The sequence below is a fragment of the Bos indicus genome, chromosome 23 (genome assembly GCF_029378745.1).
Source record: "Bos indicus isolate NIAB-ARS_2022 breed Sahiwal x Tharparkar chromosome 23, NIAB-ARS_B.indTharparkar_mat_pri_1.0, whole genome shotgun sequence".
Classification (NCBI taxonomy): domain Eukaryota; kingdom Metazoa; phylum Chordata; class Mammalia; order Artiodactyla; family Bovidae; genus Bos; species Bos indicus.
This window is the reverse complement of record NC_091782.1, coordinates 51,799,054-51,813,217: the sequence shown is the minus strand read 5'-3', so window position 1 is coordinate 51,813,217 and position 14,164 is coordinate 51,799,054. Positions and strand designations below refer to the sequence as shown.

The window sequence follows — 14,164 nt, the reverse complement described above, 5'->3', positions numbered from 1 at the left end:
TAATTGCTTTATGATGCTGTGTCAGCTTCTGCTACACAAAAGCATGACTCAGCTGTATGTGCACATGTATGCCGTGTCTCCCTCTCCTCCCACCCCACTCCTCTAGGTCATCATCATTATTTTTTTTAAAGCGCTAAAAAAACAAACAGGTGAATGGCCCCACCATTATCCCAACCCTCAGAGATGACTACCATTAACTGATTTATCCACGTTTTTCTCTGCATTTATACTACTGTACAAAAAACAGGACTTATACAGATGTAGCTCGATTCTCACAAGATTCCTGTTCCTGGAAAGGTGATCTCCAAAAGCAAACTAATACTTAAATAATTTCAGTTTAACTTTGACATTCACCTACCCACGCGTCCTCTGTGAAACTGAGTAGTCCAGTAGGAAGACTTAATGTCGTCCTTCTGATAGTGGGTCAATACTGCTGTTCCCATATACAAAGTGTGGATCATTAAATAGCTTCAGTTATTTGCATAGCTAATGAAAATTATCATACTCAGCTGATACTGGGCTGAGGTTGAGAGGTGGGGGTTGGGGGCACAAAGTATCTGTTCCAGAGGGGCCAAGTAGCCAGGCCTTACCCAGGGCAGAAGCCCACAGGGCGGGCTGGGGGACACTCTGGACCAGAGCTGTGCCACTCTCCCTTTGCCCCTCTGGTGAGGGAGAGGAAGGTTGTGGGCTGGGCCAAGTAGCTACCCTGTCCTGCCCCATCCCATCCTCGGCCGGTCAGAACGGCTTTGACGCCTGCTTGAGGATGAAGCCTCAACACTCGAGTGTCTTCATGATGTTGGCCACGTTCCTGCAGTCATCAATGCCGCTGTGCGCCGGCCTGTGTATTGCAGGCCGAGGCCCTTGTTCATGTCCAGAAGTCCGTTCTTGGGCCAGCAGCCCATGGCGAAGCTGTAAGCCTTTTTCAGGTTAATCCACTGCTTGAAGTAATCTGCTACTGGCAAGCCCCAGTACTGGCACTGTCCTGGGAGCATGACTTTTAAGTCCCAGTCTCCACAGGCGACAAAAATTCACCTGACGTTTGGATCGAAGAGGCCTTTCTTCGCCGTCCATTCATCGCCCCTCTCCAGCACTTGCTGCAGGCTTGGCTGACCATCCACCATGGCTCGGATAATCCCAGTGAGCTCTGTACAGAAGGGAGTACACTGTGGATGGACTATGGGCTGGACATACGTGTGAAAAGTAGACTCAGTCTCCATGGTCCGGCCATTTAGCTTCAGGATGGGGAACTCTATGATTTCCTCCGTGCACTCTGACCCCCTGTTAAAGCATTTTATGTATGTTAACTCTTAAGAAAACCCTATAAGGAAGGTAATCATATCTTATTTCAGGTGGAGAAAAGGAGGCTCAGATAAATTGATGTTCCCAAGGTCAGACAGCAAGCGATTGTGATGTCACTTGTTCAAACCTATTCAAACCAAAGTCAATGTATGTTCCATCCTACTGCCTGCCATCCAAGTAATCAGGTCACGGTTACGCATATATGCGGGTCAATAAATCAACATGCTCAAAGTTGTTTTGTGATGTGACTGTGCATATTATAGAATAATTAGTAGAGGTAGTGAGTTTGGAGTCCATTCTCTGGCACTCAGCACCGGCATGATCTTGAGCAAATCTTTTAACATAAACTCCGCGACAAACTGAAGATCCTATCCAAAGTAATAACGGCCTCACAAGGCGCTCAGGAATGGAAGAGGGAAAATGCCATAGATCCTACAAATATTTTAAAAAATTAGTAAGGAAAGAGTATGAACAAGACTATGTCTCCCAAAAGGTAGGTTAAACAGTAACATTCTTAAAAGATACAGATTACTAAAACAGACATGAGAAGAAATAGAATGTAAGAGTAAGTCCATATTTATTAAACAAATGGAATTGTAATTAAAAACCTTCATAAAAATACATAGCCAGGTCTAGATGGCTTCTCTGACAAATTCCATCAAATATTTAAGAAACAAATAATACAAATCCTACACAAATACTTTCAGAAAATATAGGAGAAAGAAAATTTTAATTTCACTGTATGAAATCAGCATCACCCCAATACCAAACAAAGTAAACCGCAGTAAAACTATGGCAAATACTCTTCATGAACTTAAAGGCCCAAAGTCCTAAAAGAATATCGGCAAGACAAACCAAACAATATTTTTTAAGTGTACTACATCATGTTCAAGTGGGACATTTTCAGGACTTCAAAGTGAGTTCAACATTTGATAATCAATCAGTATACTTTCTGTAAGAAGGGAAAGAGTTGAACAAACACTTTAGAAAAATATGTTATACAAATGTTTACAAGCACATGAAAAGATGCTGAACAAATCACAGAAGCATATGCTGAAAAGATGGACACCACCAAGTGTTAGCAAGTACATGGAGCAGTTGGAAGTTAAGCGTTTTTGATGGGCATGTAAAATGGTGTTCATTGTGGAAAACAATTTGATAATTTCTTATAAAATTAAACATATACTTACTATGACCCGTCAATTCTACTCCTATATATTTACCCAAAGGAAATGAAAACATATGTCCACATAAAAGTCATATTCATCAATGTCCATAGCAGACCTCTCAAAATTGCCCCAAACTGGAAACAACCCAACTTTTCCTTCACTGCGTGACTAGACAAACAAACTGTGGTACATACACACAGTAGAACTCTTCAAAGCAATAAGAAGGACTGAATTACTGGTGGATGAATCCACAAACACTATGCCAAACAAGAGACAAGATCCAAAAGGCTATCTACAGTATGATGCCGCTGATGTGAGATTCTAGAGAAAGTAAAACCGCAGTGATAGGAAGCAGAGCAGTATTTTCCCTGGTGGCTCAGACAGTAAAGAATTCGCCTGCAATGCAGGAGACCTGGGTTCAATCCCTGGGTTGGGAAGATCCCCTGGAGGAGGGTATGGCAACCCACTCCAGTATTCTTGCCTGGAGAATCCCCATGGACAGAGGAGCCTGGCAGGCCACAGTCCATGATGTCACAAACAGTGGGACACAACTGAGCGACTAAACACAGCAGGATGTAGAGAGAATTAACTGTAAAAGGGAACCGGAAACCTTCTCAGGTGAGAACTGTTCTGTATCGCAATTACGGTGTCAATTACACGTCTATTTTCAAAGCAGGCCTTTGTCAGCCCTGGCTCTCCTGACGTTCTGGGCAGCATGGTTTTGGTTCTGGAGGCATGGCCTGTCCATTCCTGGATGTTCAACAGCATCCCTGGCCTCTGTCGCACTAGATGTCTGTAGCTACCCCACCCCTCAAATTGTGACAACCAAAAGCGTCTTCAGACATTGCCAGATATCTATACTGGGAGGCAAAATTGCCTCTGGTTGAGAACCACTAGTCAAAACTCATTAAACAGTAGACTTAAAATTAGCTAATGCTTTTGTACATAAATTGTACCTCCTTAAAGCTGATTTTTAAAATGTAGGTGGCAGTTTGGGACTACATGCCTTACACCCAGGAGATGTGATTTTATTTTTATGCATTTTACATATCCTTCAATATAATCATTTGAATCTATCTTACTGAAATAATTTTTCTCCAGATTTTTTGAAATGTTATCTAATATTCAACATTGCTACAGAAAAATCCGGTACAATCTTAATTTTTTTTTAACCTTTTGGCCACACCACACGGCCTGTGGGATCGAACCTGGCCCCCTGCGTTGACACTGTAGTCTTAACCCGCTGGGCCATCAAGAAACTCCTCAGGTGCAGTCTTAATTCTTGAGCTTTTGTGACCTTTTCTATCTCTCCGAAACTTTTTACCCACTTTTTGTCAATCATTATGCTAGGTTCTAATGGGTTATTCAAACTGGAAAATTATGTCCTTCCGTTCTAGAATATTTCCTAGCAAAATGTATTTTTAAGATTCCTCCAGTCTGCTTTCTCTATTTCTTTTCCTAAAACTCCAGGAAGATATTGAACTTTCCAAATACAGACTTCAATTTTCTCATCTTATCTGTCAGTTGTTCATCTTTCTGTCTGTTCATTACTTTCTAAAAGACTCTCTTTATCTTACAAGTCTTACTGGAAATTTGGTTTCGTTTTCAAGTTTTTTATTTCAAAGAGCTCTTTCTTGTTCTTAGATTGTTTCTCTTTTCTAAGGAAATTACTGTAATGCAACTATTTTTTCTTCCAATCTTTGCAATTGTGTCTCCTCTAGAGACAATGTGAATTTCAGTCTCTAATAAACAGGCTATCCTCAAATGTGTAGTCATCCTTAGCTGTGGTTGCATCAAATAATAACAGTTTTAATCCACCAAGAAGAGAGCAACTTTACATAAAAATGTACGTAAAATATTTAGATATAATTGTATAGAACAAGGGTGAATTTAGCAAGGCTTTTTCAGTTATTTGGTCAAAAAGAAAAATCTAGAGTATGGAAAGTAGGCCCCATTCAGTTCGATTTATGACTCACTTAAATAACATCTAACTGTAGAGTTCTTCCGAACATAAAGAATATACATTTTTTTCTCAAGCACATCTGGAATATATACCAAAATCTGATCATGTATGGGCCATTTAGAAAGTCTCAATAAATTTCAGTCTCTATTATAAGCAGACTAGCAACTCTGACCACAATGAAATTAAATCAGAAGTGTAAAATATAAATTAAAAATGTCCACATATTTAGCAGTATTGCTAAATAACTCATGAATTAAAGGGAAAATATCAAAATAAAAAGATTTTAATATCTAAAACTATATATTAAAAAATCTTATATTAAATTTCTGGGATGCAGCCAGTGTATATACATTGAGGAAAATTTATAGCCAAATATTTACATTAGAATGGAAGAAAGTCTCAAAATGAGTAAGTTAAGTGTTCTTAAGAGCTTCAGGGAACAAAACAAAACAAACACAAGGGAATTAAAAGGAATTCAGATCAGATCAGATCAGTCGCTCAGTCCTGTCCGACTCTTTGCGACCCCATGAATCGCAGCACGCCAGGCCTCCCTGTCCTTCACCAACTCCCGAAGTTCACCCAGACTCACGTCCATCGAGTCGGTGATGCCATCCAGCTATCTCATCCTCTGTCGTCCCCTTCTCCTCCTGCCCCCAATCCCTCCCAGCATCAGAGTCTTTTCCAATGAGTCAACTCTTCGCATGAGGTGGCCAAAGTAACGTAACAATGGAGACATAAATCAGCAAAATAGAAAACAAAAAGACAATAGAGAGGAGACAAAAAGGCAAAAGTTGGTTCCTTGCTAAAACTAACAATATAAGTTTCTCAAAGTTTATCAAATAAGAAAAAAGTTAAAACAAGCAATATTATGAATTAAAGAGAGAGTGAAAGTGAAGTTGCTAGGTCGTGTCCGACTCTTTGTGACCCCAAGGACTATACAGTCCATGGAATTCTCCAGGCCAGAATATTGGAATGGGTAGCTGTTCCCTTCTCCAGGGGATCTTCCCAACCCGAGGATCAAACCCAGGTCTCCCATATTGCAAAAGGATTCTTTACCATCTGAGCCACAAGGGAAGCCCAAGAATACTGGAGTGGGTAGCCTTTCCCTTCGCCAGTGGATCTTCCTGACCCAGGAATCGAACCGGGGTATCTTGCATTACAGGCGGATTCTTTACCAGCTGAGCTATCAGGGAAGCCCTCATGAATTACAGGGAAGAACACGTAAAGTGTACATAATAAATAACCCAACTATGATCAAAAATGATATGCCAACACTTTTGAAAACAGAGAAACTTCTACAAAAATATAACTTTCTAAAACTGACTCAAGCAAAATGTTTTAGTTATGTGATTATCAAAGAAACTAGCACTCTGGCTAGAATTATTTCCCCCTAGACCGAAAGCACCTGGCCCAGATGGATTGACAGAGGAGGTCAAACGTGCAAGGAACAAATCATCTCAAATTGATACAGATTCTTCCAGACAACAGAAGAAGATTGGAACTTCCTGGGAGGTCCGGTGGCTACGACTCTGCACTCCCAATGCAGGGGGCACGACTCTGCACTCCCAATGCAGGGGGCACGGGTTGATCCCTGATCGGGGACTGAGATGTCACGTGCTGGGCAACGTGGCCAGCAAAGAAGGAAGAAAGAGATTCCCCCCTAGCTTGTCCTCCAGGGGAGACGGAGGAGGAGAGCGGGCCGTGTAAAAAGGGAGGGCGCAGGTCGCTCTGGTGCAGCCTCGGCTCCAGGGTGGGCATGGGAGGGGCACGAGCGTGGTAGAGGATTGCTGAAGGGAAGAATAAACCGAGGGAGACGAACCGGAACGGCTCGCATGGTTTAAACTCGGGTGGGCAGGTAGGCAGGCCTCCCGTGTGAAGACGACCTGAAGGAGGGAAGTAAAGGCTGATGGGGGAGGCGTGGGGCGGTCAGGGAGCAGACGTGCAAAGGCCCGGTGATGGGAGCCTGGCGGCGGTGTCCGAGGGGTGAACGGGACGCAGAAACACCCTCAGGACTGGGGGGCCAAGGGGGAGGACAGGGGAAGATGAGGGCCCAGCCCAGGCTTCGCCTCCAAGCACTGGGGGAGAGAGAGTTCAGGACACCCCTCTCAGGAGAGCAGCCCCCCAGAGGCACTCAGGAGGCCCCGAGGGGCCGTTCTAGGCGACGCAGAAGCAGCGTTTTCAGGTGGGCGTGACGCAGCAAGTCAGCAGAGACTGCCCACACGGCCAGAAAGCAAGGGAGTCGAGTTTGACGGTATCCATATTTTAATTCTGTTCACAGAGATGGACTTGCAAGCTGCTCAGTGAGGCTGGCCAGGCGGGGGTGATCAGGCTAACTTACAGATGGGAGAAAGTGAGGTTCAGAGAGGTGATGTGACTGGCCCCAGGTCACACAGCTGGTGAGCGCAAAGCTGGGGCAAAGCCCAGCTTTTCTGTGTAGGGCTGCACCCCTCTGCGGTGCCCCCCAGCTCAGAGTCTACAGGAAGCACCCCTCAGAGAGTGCCTGTCTTCTCCTATGAATCAGCATTCTCCCTCACTTCCCTCCCCCCCCTCTTTGCAGTTGGTTTTCCCAGCCCCTGGTCTCGTGTTTGCTTTTACACGTAGCCTCAGTTAACCTCCATAGCTATGCTTTCACTGACAATAAAAGAGCTTTACCCTATGAGCCTCTTTCAACTCTGAACCTTTATTTGTTCAAACTAACATCTTCAGCAACCCAACCCTCCTAACACAAAATAAACCACAGCCACCAGCTACCTGGGTATTTGAGGGTCAGCCTGTGGGACTGGCTGTCTCTGACAGGTAGGCACCCACCACCCCCGACCCTGGGCAGAATCCTGGGAGGGAGGGAGCCCCCACTGAGCTGAGCTGGACACTTTGCTGACTTTATAAATAGCCCTTCCTAGGAACAGGCTCTCAGATTAAGTTCCTGCCAACCTCCTCTTGGTGGCTGTATTTTATTTTTTTAACCTACAGCGGCCACCCTGAACTGACCCCCACCCCATCCTAGAAAAACTCCCATGTGGGACGTGTAGTCTTACAGCCCTCCCCCCACCACCACCCCGACGGTCCCATCTTTCCTCCCGTGCGAGCTGATCCAGCGGCCTTGCCGGGTGGGCATGGGACGCTGACCAAGAGGCCCCTTTGTAGGGGGCATGGTGGGGGGCGGCTCCCAGCCCCTCCTTATCAGTCCTCCCCGCTCCAAGCATATCCACCTCCTGCAGGGGGATCCCATCTCCCCACCCTACATCCAAAGCCTGCTCCTGAAAGAGGAGGGGCGACGATTTCCACAAGGAAAGGTAACACCTGCGTTACAATATTCACGTTTATCCAGCTCACACACAGGGCCTCCGCAGCCCCTGGGACAAGCCAGGCACCATCCTGGGCTCACCAGGGCCCTCGAAGGTCGGTCTTCCTCCCAAGCTCTGGCCAGGCCTCCACCGAGTGCTGATGTGATGGGCAGTCCACCACCGATTCAAGCAGCCTAATTCATCTGCAGACAGCGCTCCCCACCAGAAAGTTCTTTCAAGGAAGCTAGTCCTCAGACCTCATCTGGGCCCCTCGGGGGCTTCTGCCAAGATTCAGGCTCCCCAGCCCTACCACGGTGGCCCCTGGGTCTCAAGAGGAGGACCAGCGGGCGCCCTGCTCCATCAAACATGTCTCCGGAGTCTGGGTTCTGAGCTTCGCACCTGGTGCTCTCTCCTGTCTCCTTCCCCGTTTGTACCGAGTGAGCTCCTCTGATTTGTTCCATCACGAGCTCCCGGCCATGGGCATCTGCCCAGCCCGGAACCTGAGCACCTGCTTGTCCTGTGTACCCATGCGGGGCTCCCACCAGCTCCGTCAGCGACGGGCTAACCGTCTCTCCACCCAACAGCCAACAGCCGAGGTGGGCGGAAGCTCCACAGTGAACTGGGTAGCCTGACGGCAGAGCCAGTGCCCGGCGCTGAGAAAGCCCAAGGATGTGAAAGAACCAGAAGTAGCAGCATCGGCAGCTACAGAAGGTGAACCCTAAACTCCGAGTTCCTAGCCGGTGGAGGCCATCAAGAGAGGCATGCAAGGAGTGCCCCTGGAGATGGAGTCAAGGATGCTTTGGATTCCACGTGGGTCAGGCAGGCTCCAGAAAGAAGAGACAGAACCAGCAAAGGCACGTGGGGTGTGTCCGGGGAACATCTGCCATTTGAACAAAAATGCAGGAAAAGGATAAACCGGGAGATCGGGTTGGACGGAGCGTTCTTTGACGAATCCCCACAGAAGTCTTGTTGGGCTGGGCTCCCCCCTGCCAAGGCCAAGGTCACGGGTTCTAGAACTCTCGGGGGGTCTGGGGTAGCGAGCAGGTGATGGTTGGCTGCACACTGATTCACCCATCCTTGCTGCCCACTCGTCTGGCCGCCCGGGCAGGAGTCTCCTGTCCCACAGACCAGCAGCCCACCCAGGACATGCCACCCCGTGACAGCAAGCTGGGAGCAGCCCAACAGACTCCCTGGCACCAGCCCATACTTTTCATTTCCTCCTTTTTGCCTCAACTCAGATTAGTGCTGATAAAACCCCAGCCATGAATAGAACAGATACATGAGAACATTTTTACTGCTGAAATAATGTCTTGAATTCACATTCAAAATTGAGGGTCACAGGCCAGCAATCAGCCGACTAGAAACACCATCCCTGGTTGACCTGTTGACAAAATAATTCACAGGCCGTCCTCAGGCCTCAGCCACGGAGCTCTGAACAAGCTCCCGGTTGCTGAATGAACCATGGCAGACGCCAGATAAAACTATTCATCTTAAAATCATCTCAGGACCCGGGAATGCCTCTCAAAGCAAGTTCAAATGGCCACACGCTAGAACAAAAGGCCAATCCTAGAACACCACGTCTCTGCTTTACTGAGTTTTTATACTCTTTCAGCAAGGTGTCTTAGGCCCTGCCGTGTGGCTGAGAGTCTGGGAAGGCTGGTGAGAAGGTGGGTCCACCGGGGCCCCAAGGAAGTGTCACCAGCCAGCGCTGCTGCCATGAAAAGTCCCTCCAAGTTCCTGTCTTGCTTCGTATGTGACGATGCGGTTGCAATGCTTCAACTGCCTCCCATGCCGGCAGGATTCGCTGAGCCTCTCTCACTTCTCCAGGACATGTGGAAGAGCGTCACCATCTCACAGGTCAGCCACTCCATCCGGGCCTTCTCAGGACACACCTCCTGATTTGGGACGGTAGAACCCGCCCTTCCTGGAGGTGTGGGGTGAGCAAAGGTAACTGCGTACTCACCCTGCCCTGCCTGTGTGTGCAGCCCACAGAGGGGATTATGGAACTGTGACGACTTTCATACAAGCAGAGACCAAGAGAGACGGGGTCTGAGGCAAACAAATATCAGGAGGGAAAGAATAATTGCAACTCAGGAGGGCTCCGGGGAAGAGACGCCCTTTCCCCGTGGCTTAGAGTGTGAGTGGGATTCCCGGAAGTAGGGAGGGGCTGGGAGAGGAGTGTTTCCGCTAGAGGAGGTGGGACTGTGCTCGGCGCACCTAGGGACCCTAGGCGATGCTCCCCTCGGCCTCGGCGTCAATCACCAGGAAGACGGACCGGAGACGGGGGCTGGGTTTCACTGTGCGACGTCTTCAAGGCCGGGACCACCAGAGCCTGGAAAGCTTCTCCGTTCCCCCGTGACCCCGCTAGACCACCCCCCAGAGCCTCCCTCGGAGCCAAGTCCCGCCACATGACCCAGTTCTGCCGACAGAACACGGAAAAATGACGTAACGTGCACGTGCACGGTCCAGGCCGGCCCGAGTCCCGCCTCTTCAGGCCGTGGCCGGGCCTCCATCCGGGCACTTCCGCGGGCTCTGCCTGTTTGGACGGCAGTGTCCGCGGCCACGTGGAGCCACACCGTGGAGACGGCCGGACCTCCGCCACCTCCCCTGCCCGTGACGCGGGTCATGACACCCCACCCACCCTGCCTCTGTCCCCAGGGCTGGGTGAGAGGCCCCCGCACGCGGCGCTGGGCCCCGGGTCCAGAGTGGGCTCTGAAGCCAGCGTCTCTCCAGCGGGGAGGCCGGGCCTGGGGGCGCGTGCTCCCCTCGGCCCCGAGAGCTGGGCTGAGGGAAGGTGGCGGCGTGGGTGCTGCTGTGGACCCAAAAGGAAACCACGGCAGACGCCTGGCTCGGGAGCTGCTGAAAGGCTGGCGAGGGGGTGACTGACAGAGGGAGGGACGTCGTCCGCCGGCTTCCTCCTGTTCGCTGCGCCGCCCATCTACGGGAGTGGGCCGTGCCCAGGTCTCTGGTCTTCTCTCTTCGTTAGCATCGGACACCGCTGACCCTCAGCGCTTCGCCGCTGTGACCGCCCCCTTCCCGCCCTCTGCTCCCTCTGCCCCCGCCCTTCCCACCTCTGGACCCTCTTTCTCCCTCCACCCGCTCTTCTTTTTGCACCAGGCCCTCTACACGAGTCAGCCGGTGGCTTCCGGCTTCTCTCATCCGGACGCATGGAGCCCCTGGGAGTCTCACTCCCCCATCTGGTCGCTCCCTTTCCGCCCCACGACCCCCGAGCTTCCTCACCAGGTTTCCCTCCTGAGCTCCAGATCAAGCTGTCCAGCGCGCCAGCCGAGCGGCTGCCTGCCCGGGACAGAATCCCGTCCCCATCTGTGCAGCTCTGCACTCGCTGCTCCCTGGGCACAGCTGCCCCTCTGGCTGTGGCTGTCTGAGACCAGGGGGTTGGGGCCAGCGAGTCGTGAAGAGTTTAAACGTCTCCCTGAAGGTCTCACTTCCTTCCGCTGCAGGGACAGTCACACTGTGCCTCCCCTGCCCACCTCCACGTCCCTTCTCTTCCCTGACCCAGAAGGCCACCCTCTTTCCTCTAGAAACAGTAACAATAACAGTAATACCCAACACTTAGGGTTGAGGCAGCTTTATATGTATCCATGCATGAAGTCCTGCTATAGTTCTATGGGACTTATTACTATTCCCATTTAACAGACGTGGAAACAGGCCCGGGGAGACCCAGGAACCTGCCCCATGTCACAAGCCAGTCTGTAGTGAGCCTGCGTGAGAACCCTTGCTCCAGGAAAGGGGTGACAGGGCGTCACTGAGGAGCTGCCAGGCTTTCGGCCCGAAGCGGTCAGGCAGGTGTGGCGGGCTCTTGATGAGAGGACTCTGCTCACAAGGGGACCGGGAGCACTTCGATGTGGAAGCCAGACCACCCGCTCCTGAGGGCCATGCAGATGACCGCACCCAGGCCACCGCGAGCCCTGCTTGTTCAGTCTTCTGCTCCTGCTGCTGTTTCTCTCGTGATGAGAACTTAACTCTGTGATGACGCAGCGGCCCGCCGACCGCCTGGGTACGCTGACCACAGCTCCGGGAGGACAAGCGGCCTCGGAGCGATCTGACTTTCCCCGCAGTCTTCTCCCAAAATTTATTTCTAGGTGAATGACTAACGTCAACTTCCCTATGAGGTTCAGCAGTAAAGAATCTGCCTGCAGTGCAGGAGACCCAGGTTCATTTCCTGGGTGGGGAAGATCCCTTGGAGGAGGGCATGGCAACCCACTCCAGTGTTCGTGCCTGGAGAATCCCATGGGCAGAGGAGCCTGGCGGGCTACAGTCCCCGGGGTCGCAAAGAGTCAACACGACTGAGCGCACACAAGGAATGGCGGAGCGTGAGAAGGAGGACCTGTTCGAAGGGCAGTAGATTTACTAAAACAACACATGGACGGAGGGAGTTTCTGCGGGTGGAGAAATGAGGGGGATGCAAGAGGGAGCGAGATCCTTCTGTGGCTGGAGGAAGCCCCATCCAGGGAGGGAGCAAGGTGACTGAGGCGCATTCAGGGCGCGGAGGGATCTACCTGAAATTTCCTGTCTCACCTTCCCTTCCTCCAAAAGGTGGTTTTCTCTTTTCCGGACTAATTCCTCACACCTCAGTCTCTTCCTGCCAAGTTGATTTTGTAACTTCAGCCTGTGCCAGAGGACATGACGCCCTCTCAGCCTAGGCCTCCCGCTTAGCTCCAGGGTCCAGCGGGGCCGCGGGGTCACAGACGCGGTGGGGAGCACGTCCTGGGAGTGCGACCCCTCAGCAAGACACAAATCCAGGGGATGAGAGAGGAGCGCCCGGAGTCTCCAAGCTCGCTTACCTTGGCAGCACATTCAAAGCTCAGTGCCTAGATTGCATTTTAATGGTCTCAGATTAGCACAAAGGACTTTTTCCCCCTGTGGTGAATAATTAACCCAATTCTCCCAGGCACCTTTTTAAAACTGCGGAAACCATTCGTGTTCATTCAAGGTGACAGAAAACCATCAGGGCCCTCAAATATTGCAGTTTCTTTATCTTCTTGCTCCACCCCTGTAACCTCGATGTCGGGACAATGTTCACCTCATGCGGGACATCTGCCAAGACCGGAAGGAGGCCAGCCCCCTTGTAACCTCCAAAGCGCAGAAACATCCCGCAGAAACCTCGGGGAGGGGCTGCTCAGGGTCAGCAAGTCTCAACCAGCAGGACTTGTCATGGAATTACAAAGGGAGAACACAGGGCACGTTTTCTGTCTTGTCTTACTTTGAGATTTGCAAAGTGGAAAATTTGCAAGAAAGAAAGGAGCGGGAAAGCAGAGCTGAGGACCAGAATCCCCAAATCTCCCAAAGGAAGGAGGAAGGGATGGAGCGAGGAGGAGGGAGGAGGAAGCAGGGAGGAGGGAGGAGGGAGCACGCCTTGACTCAGCTGGGCTTTGCTTTTCTACAGTATCTGTTCTTTAAGATTTTTTTTTGGTGCAGACCATTTTTATAGTCTTTACTGAACTTGTTACATTGTTGCTTCTGTTTTAGGTTTTGTTTGCTTGCCATGAGGCATGTGGAATCTCTGCTCCCTGACCAGGGAACCTGCACTCCCTGCATTGGAAGGCAAAGCTTAACCATTGGACCACCAGGGGGGTCCCTCTAGTGTCTCTCCACTTCCCAGGAGCTTTCCTGTGCTCATCACGACAGCCTTACAAGGTCATAAGGGCGAGGAGACAGATCCCTGGTCACAGACGACCCAGCAAGGTGACGAGACCTCTCCCTCAGCCATGCTGGCTCTCGCGGGTTGTGGCCTTGGTTCTTAGTTGACACATCCTCTGTATAAGCCCCGAGTGACCCACTGCAGCCCCACGTTCTTCAGGACTAGCGAAATAAGTAATTTGTAAATTTGAACGGATGGATAATGATGGATTTTAAAAAACATTTTGTTGAGGAAATTTTAAGCTTATAAGAGTTGGAGAGACTAGTGTGAAGAACTCCCTTGTACACAGTTTCAACCATCAGCTGTCTTCCTTACTAGTTTTATCTACCCTCTTCAACAAGCACTCACCCTTTTTTCTGGAGCTTAAAACACATGCCAGCCACTGCACCATCTCGCCTGAAAGTACTTCACTGTGCATTTACAGCCATTGCCCCATTCAACAAAAGCAACAGCAGTCCATGTTAAATTTCCCCAATTGTTTCAGAAATATCTTTTTCCAGCTGGTGGCTGATACTCAGAGGAGTATTGACTTTCTGGAGAATCAAAGCAGAAACAAAAGGTTTTGCCTTGAACTTCTTGGCTGCCTGTCCATTCCTCCCGACCTCTACCCTCCCATCACCCTCTAAGCAGAGCCAAGGGCCAGGGTGACACTTTGAGAGTTGGTGAGCAGGTGTCCCAGAGCCGTGTAGGTAGGCCTCGGAAAGGTGTGGTCCTGACACCAAGTCCTCCTCCAGGAGATCACCTCCTCATCAGAAAAGATGGACTCTCTCCATCCGCACTCTCCACG

At 50.2% G+C, this 14,164-nt stretch overlaps 1 pseudogene; it reads right to left on the bottom strand.

Moving 5' to 3' along the window:
• Nucleotides 1-391: 391 nt before the first annotated feature.
• Nucleotides 392-1,300, bottom strand: LOC109576788 (ERI1 exoribonuclease 3-like; annotated as a pseudogene).
• Between the last annotated feature and the right edge of the window lie 12,864 nt (nucleotides 1,301-14,164).